Genomic DNA, 7,662 nt, shown 5'->3' on the forward strand with positions numbered 1-7,662 from the left:
GTCTAAGTGAGGTTGGAAGGGAACTGAGGGAGGACCGCAGAGGAGATTAAGATAGAATGGGAATGGAAGGGATCAAGGAACCTTGGAGAGGTGGGAGTGAGAGACACAGGAAAAGAGAAGAGGTCACTTATCAAAACTATATCCACTGGTTGGGCTGAATGTACCCTACTGAAGTAGGGAGGAACCATGGGCAGGGGCAGAGTGGGCAGGCAAGGGAAGGGGCAGAATGGGCAGGCACGGGGAGGGGCACAGTGGAGAGCCCTGAACTGGGACGGAGTGTGCAGGCGCAGGCCAGGTCAGAGTAGGCAGGCACTGTGACTGGGCGTGCTTAGCAATTATACTCAGCTGAGAGGTCAGCTCCACAGATCACTGCAAGAAGTCCTAGGAGTCACTCCAGCCGGAAGAGACACTCAGGGGAACATGATCATCATGCACTTGGATCTGCATTCTCAGCCGGTAAGTCTCTTACTATGTGGTCTGGAAGACCTCACAGGGGGGCTGGGTTGTGAACAGGGCAGGTAGCCCCTCTTGTCGATCCTCCTTGGCACCTTGACCAGCTGTGCAGATGCACATCACAGTAGCCGAATGTTGTTGTGGGCAGCAGCCATATTGGGGCTGAGTGCGGCCTTAACTCTCTTTTTCAGCCTGGGACGGAAAGGGTGGCCACAGAAGGTGTGGCCACTGTTCACACCATGCTCAGATCCAGCGGCCCAAGAGAGACCAGGGAGCCTGCTCCTCGCACAAGGTCCTGGAGGAGCCGCTTCCAGAGAGCTGTGGCACGCGTGTCCAATTTCTTCAGGTGAGGGCCCCAAGCCAGCCCCTGCTTCTCTCACCACTCAGAGTAAGCCAGACTGTCTCCCTTGTGCTCCCACACACACTACACGAACCCTCTTCTCAGTTCCATGAGGCCTTCTAAAGGTCCACCTGTCTGTCTGTTTCCCACTTAGGAGAGGACGCCGAACGACCCGAGGCTGAGACCACTGGAATACTAGACACTGGGCCGGGCCAAGGACTGTGAAAAAGATCATTGGCTGCGCAGGTCCTTGCTGTCCCAAGAATCTTGTCCAGTGATGTTGAAATAAATGCTGGCATACTTTCAAATTTTCTTTGACTGTGTGAAATTTCCTTCACTTTTCACAGTGATACTCACCTGAGAGGAATGACTGGGCTTTGAGGTTTGGTGACACTTAGGGCATTGTGGGGTGTGAATGGCAGGAACTAGTGTCTTTCTTCATTCAGGAAGGCCACTCACTCGCCCTTTTAGGTGCTTGGATGGTAATGGTGGCATCCTTGTTCAACGCAGACACCAATCAACAGGGAATTTCCAACAGATCTGAACCCAAGGGGCACCCACATGTTTCCAGCAACCTATGGAGGAAATAGCATGTGTCTCTGCCCCCTTGCATTGCAAAAATATCCTCATATGTGAAGATCCTGGGCCTTCTTTATGAATTGCTCATGGAGGGGTATATGGGGGAGGATTACTGGGAGGAGTGGGCATGAACAGGGGGTGCGGGTTGGCACTTGTAGGAAGACTCTCTGGATCCTGCAACAGGGCTCTAGACTTCTGTGCTCCCAAACAGTTCCCAGTCAACACACTGCTCATCGAGAGACAGCCTGCAAGAGAAAACCTTCTTGCCAACTACACATGGTTTTTCTGCCTGTGTGGGCATTTCTTGCCTTTCCTTGGTGACCTTGAATGGTAATGAAACATAGTTTCTTAGGGACAAGGCTCCAAGGGAAGACAGAGCCCAGCTGAATCCTTAATCTCCTATGGAGGTGGCATGTTAGAAATTTCAACCCCTCAGTTGGACAGATGGCTCAGTGGCTGAGAGGACCTGGGTATGATTCTCAAAACGTACACTATGGCTCAAAACTGAGCATAACTCCAGGTCCAAGAGACTGATGTCAACACCCTTTTGACCTCTGTGGTCACCAGGCACACACCAGGTGCATAAATGTGTGCCATACAGCCATAAAGTGAAAAAATAATAATAATGATAAATAAATTGCAAGACCAGGTAGAAGAGAATGGAGCAATAACAGCCTAGACTTTAGGAACTATGGGGAATAGGAATTCATGGGGGACTCTCAAAATACTTTGGTTTCATTTCTGTATAAATGGGGGCCTAGATCACACAGTGCCACCCAGAGTGCTGTCGCGGCCTTGTAGAAATGGGGGGAAATATTGTGTCCACTTGTTCAGGGGAGAGCAGCATTCTGAGGGAGGCCTTTTAACATAGTCAACCTTTCCCATTCTAACCCATCTAGCTTTCTCTTGCTTCTTCCCATTTGGTGGAAATATATCTTGTTATATCTGGTGGGTTCTGTAACAATAGTGTTCCTGCACCATTCCCACAGATCCCGCAAAAAAAACAAAACAAAACAAAAACAAAAAAAAACCCAGCCAGGTGGGATGGACTTGCCATTTGGAGATAGAGATCACTCAAGGATATATGCAAGTAGCAAGTGGATGAAAGACATCCTTAGTGCTTCACATGGGGCAGAATAGCTTGCTAAGGTACCTATTAGGATGGTGGGCTATAGGTAGTGCATCTCCATGGCTATTTGGGGGGGGAAAACTAATATGAATATATATGTATATATATATATATGGTATCCACTACACAGTGTTCATCACCAACAAAGGACTATGTGGTGATAGGAGAATGGGGACGTCTGGCACACCAAAGAAAGGGTTTAGACTGATTTCCACATATTCACCCCCAAGAGCCCCACTCCAGGGAAAAACAGAACATTCCCACACTCCCCACTACACTCGTACTCAGATTCTAGTATTACGGTCACCTCGACCCCACCTGTCAACACTTCTCCTCTATGTCTGTACAGAAGTGAATGAATGGGGAATTTTAGATGCAATGCTTTCTGGACTCCATATATCCCAGGGGAGGTCCCAGATCTGTTGATTGTTTTGTCTAGAGACCGGGAGGATTACAAGGCACAGCAGCACTCAAGTGAAAAGTGACCAGCAGCCTGTAAAGGTCGAAGGTCAGCTCCAGGGCCAGCTATTAAGCTCCTGGTATCCACTGGAAGCTAGCCTAACTTAGCATAGGACACGTGGCTCCTTCAAATGCCATGCCAAGCAGGCCTTCATAACTGAGCAGGGCTATCCTTTTGTCAGGTCCCTGTCTACCCAAACAACTTCTGTAGCTCATCTACATGGGACTGGGCACATACTGGCTCTGCTCCAGGCTAAGACACACTTGTCTCCACAGTGAGACAACACCCCACAACACCAACAGAATCCTTTACAGCTGTTCACATGGGCCGTTGTCTTTCTGTTTTAACTCATGGACCTTCACTGGAATCCTACCAATGCCCTCATAAAGCACTGAGCTCTGGCTCTCCCAAGCCTTGAGAGACAACCTCTGCTTTGTGCCTTTGCTTCAGGGGACAAACTCTGTCCAGTGAATAGACACTTGCTCCCTTCCTGTTACTCCCTAGAAATGACAGATGAAAGGACCCAGAGTGTGTGGTGTACAAGCTGCACAGGTGCCAGAATCCAGAGCAGCTTCCACAGCCGCTAGAGGTAGACCTTCCCTCTGGCTCAACTCAGAGCCAAGAGTGCCCAGTCCCTGTTGATTCTAACCTCTCTCTCCTCTTACAGGCACAACTAAAGGTTGTATCGTCTGTCTGCACAGGAGTTCTTCCTCTCACACCACCCCTCCAGTATCCTCCCAGTCCTGTGGAAGCATGGAGACCTCCAGGTATCCCCAATATCCAAGAGGGATTGTTCGGCAGTTTACCCGTCTCTAGTGCTGCAGGTCCCGGGTGCTGCTACCTGACTGCAATGAAGCCTGCTGCTCCCCAGATGCACCACTCCCACATTTCCATACCTCTCCCCTGGGCTCCCTGACCACCTGGTTCACATGATCACCCCATTACATCTGACTGACTTACATCTACCTAAGTTATTCACACCGAGAGTCCCGACTAGACTCTCAGATGTGTGGCAGAGGCTAAGTCTGGTATATCCTCAGACTGGCAGTGCCCTGTAGAGTGCCTTGCATATGGTAACGAGTCACTAGATTCATGTTAAATAAATGAGTCCGTGAGCAAGGTGTCTAATTCAATTTTATTTTTCCCTACATTCCAGAGCTCTGGGTTAACACAAGTAAATGTCAGCTGGTTTTGCTGTGTGTCAGATTTTGGCCACATTTGTGCTTTTTCTCTTAATATCTGAAGCAAGGAATCACTGTGCTGGCAATTCCTTCAACATCTCAGAAAGAACCACTGACTCTTCTGTAGTATATTTCAGATCTAAAATGGCAGTGTGTCACAAGTGTTTTGTGTAAATGAACAAACCTCTCCTAAATAAGGAACAAAGAAACACTGGTGCAAGCCAACTGTGAAAGTAGATGTTCCTACTTAGTCACATGCCTTAGAAAAGCAAGGATCGGGAAAGGATTTAGGATGCCTTTCCTTCCATGCTGCTCTGACACAGTTCAAGGCGAGTCCCCTTTCAATTGTTTTACTTTATGGTTCCTGGGATGGAGCCCATAGCCATCCCCAATCGAGAAAAGTCTTCCACCCCTCAACCACACCCTCAGCCTTCATCACTTGATCCCTCATAACTGTTTATCAACAGGAAAGGAGTTAGCTACAAAGCAAGCACGACTTTGCAGTGTGTCGATTGAGCGCCAAGTCACCACCAAGCACAGAACAGGAGCGCAATGCTATCCCTGCCCCTGCTCTGCCCCTGCACTCTTGATACATCAGGGCCTCAGGGCCCACTGCTCCAGCATCCCTTGGACTACCACAACCAAAGCAAGGAAGCCTTAGCAGCAGCTATCCCTGGTGTCAGCAGAAGCCCTGACTCTGGCCTGAGATTGTGACTGGCACCAATACTGTCCCCAGTACTGACCATCATCATTCCTGCATGGCTCTAGCCCCTGGCCCTGGCATTTGCATTGACACTGGTGCTGACGCTTGCTTCAGCCATGGCACAGGCCCTGGAACTGGAACTTGCACTAACACTCGCACTGGTCACATCATCACCAGCAGCTGCTTCTGGGCCACCGCTCTGCACCGGGGACTTCCTCCTCTTCTTGCAATGCCTCATTTACTGCCACAGCAAGGCTCTGGACTGGATGTCATTCACTTGGGCCACAAACTCCAGGACTTCCATCTGTCTTGTTTCCTTTGAGAGCCCCACAAGAATACCGAGAGCAAGGGACCTCTGGTGGACACCTACTCTCTCGTGCACCAAGTGCTTGTGCCACACACCAGCTCTGGTGATGTGCTTTGCTGACGGCTGGCTCCCCAAGGATGGGATGCTTTGGGCGAGCATACCTCCACACCCTCCACACCTCCCCGAACACCTCCTCTGGGACACCGCTGGCCTGCAGGAAGATCAGAAGATGAGATACTCATCTGGAGCCCAGTCTTTGGAGTGACCCTGTCGCCTGTCAGGCCCCAGAGGCAGGGCAGGATAGATTTTTTTTTTTCCTGTGCGGGACATAGGAGTGCTCTGGAGGGCCAAGTTCCTTCACCTAGACCCAACGACTAACTCGGGGAGGTCAGAGGCTCTCTTGGCAATCTCGGGGAAAGAAGCTCTGCACCTTTAGGATGACACACTTCAGCATGTCTGCCCTTTTGATCCACACCGTCTTCGCGTTCTTAACCAGCAGGTACTGCGCCAGCAGCTCAGCTACTTTCTAGCTCCCGGGGCCTCTGGGCATGCGCGTCAGGGGTGGTAGGGCTCGCGGGGTGCTCGGCGGGGGAACCCCTAGGGGCTTGTGGGGTCCACAAAGGAGCTCGCAGAAGCGCCTGGGCGGGGGGCTACGTGCCTCAGAAGAAGTGCTCTCGGGGCTCGGGGAGCACTGAGCATCCCCGCTGCAGGCGCTCCCGCGGGGTTTCCTGAGCAAGGAGGAGAGCAGAAGGAGGCCAGGGGGCCTCTGAGACCCGCAGGCCCTGGGTGCCACCTCTACCGCGGACGTTCTCACCTGCGGCTTTGGCTGGCCCAGGAAGCAGGAACTCGGGGAGGAGATGCGCGTCCACGGGCATTCGGCGGCCGGCCCGAGCAAGCACTGGCTGCGAGGCCGCGAGGACCGGGACGTCGCCGCGGACGCTGCGGCGGCCGCCGAGAACACCCGCAGCCCCCAGCTCTGGAGTCCCAGGCCGCGGCCCTCAGACCCCGAGGACCAGGAAGCGGGTAGGGGAGGGGGCGCAGCCTCCGCCGCCCGGCTCTGCCGCCAGGGAGCTGTGGGAACGCGCTGGCTGGCACCGCCCCGCAGCGCCTCTGCTGGCCGGGGCCGGTCCTGCAGCTCGGGGGTCAGAGAGCTGCGGGGGCGCTGCTCCCAGAGGTGGGGGCCCCTGGTGCCAGCCTTAGAAGAGCCCAGAAGCCTGGGGACCGCTAAGAGCAGCACCCTCCTCCCTGTTGGCTCTCACTGGGAAGGCTCAGTCCTTAGAGATCATCTGTGTCTCTCACTCCCTGCCCCTTGAGTTGGAGGCTCCCCAGGAGGCAGATGCCTCTGCCCCTGAGTGGAGGAGGCCTTACTCCAGCAACAGGCCCTTCTGCTGGCTCTACAAGTGCTCCCCTTAAGAGCCTCTTTGCTCACCAGTGCCTGGCCCGCAGAGAACACTTGGTGACTGCTCCTTTCTAGTTGTCTGTCTCATTAACTTCATACAGCATATCCACTTGGTTTGTGCCCTGAGGCCCTGCTTGGCATAGACCACAAAAACGGGCTGGCAGATGAGCGCTGCCCTCCCTGGAGATGTGCAGATCCGTTCCTTTCCTAAACTTTGGCCACTACATCGGGCGGGCTGGGGGATAGTGTGCCCTTTTGGTATGCTACTTCTCCACTAGAGAGTCCAGAGGGCCACTGGTTATCATCTAACATTCCAAAGTTAATGGGGTCTTGCTTTATTTCCTCAATTCTCTGTCTCCCACCTCATCGGGACTCGTGCCCTCAGAAAGTGTTTTCTTTCCCCCAAGGGTCCTTTAATTAACTTGGGGACCAGAAGTCAGTTTCTGGGGAGCCCATAAGGAACAAGCAGTGGTCTCCACCCAGCAAGTGCCACTTTTTTGGCATCATGTCCAACGGGTTAGAATTTCATTTTCCAGCCTACCCTTCCTAGACAGGAACCATCCAGCCTGTTTGCCTTAACACTGGTGCCTGGCTTTGCATCCCAGTCCAGTGCTTCCTCGGTTCCACATGATTTTGATGTTTCTGCAGTTCAGCTTTCTCCCACAGCTGGCCTGTTATGCGCACTAGAACATCATTTCTATTATCTGAGTAAAATAGCTCCTCCTCAGCAACATTTTTTCTTTTCAAATCTTTTGAAAACTTGTGTGTTCTAGAACATTATGGTCAAATTTTTCCTGGAATCCAGAGTACTTCAGTTATCTTTATACCTTGCCTTCTGTGCCTATTGCATATTTCTAATGTTTATCAATGCCCCTTTTAATTCTAATGCTGCTCTGGGTTTGATATTTTCACAGTGTATATTCTAATTATTTTTGACATGACAGGATTCCACCTTAGTCATCCATTTGATCTGCTATAAAGCCATCTTAACAACGACTGTCCTTGGTTGGAATTTGCTTTCAGTGGGTACGCTGTGCACGCTGTGATTGCTGAGCTCAGTTTCCTGTTCCTTATCACCCTGACTAGGTCCATGGTACCATGTTAGATAATG

At 51.7% G+C, this 7,662-nt stretch overlaps 1 long non-coding RNA gene across 1 annotated transcript; it reads left to right on the forward strand.

Moving 5' to 3' along the window:
• The first annotated feature begins 244 nt into the window (after positions 1–244).
• On the forward strand, positions 245–1,110 carry LOC147004630 (uncharacterized). The gene is made up of 3 exons (XR_015047089.1): positions 245–456; positions 645–799; positions 948–1,110. It is a non-coding gene; the product is annotated as an uncharacterized LOC147004630 (long non-coding RNA).
• The last annotated feature ends 6,552 nt before the right edge of the window (positions 1,111–7,662 follow it).

The sequence above is a fragment of the Mus caroli genome, unplaced genomic scaffold (genome assembly GCF_978045245.1).
Source record: "Mus caroli unplaced genomic scaffold, Mus_caroli_1 scaffold_5, whole genome shotgun sequence".
Classification (NCBI taxonomy): Eukaryota; Metazoa; Chordata; class Mammalia; order Rodentia; family Muridae; genus Mus; species Mus caroli.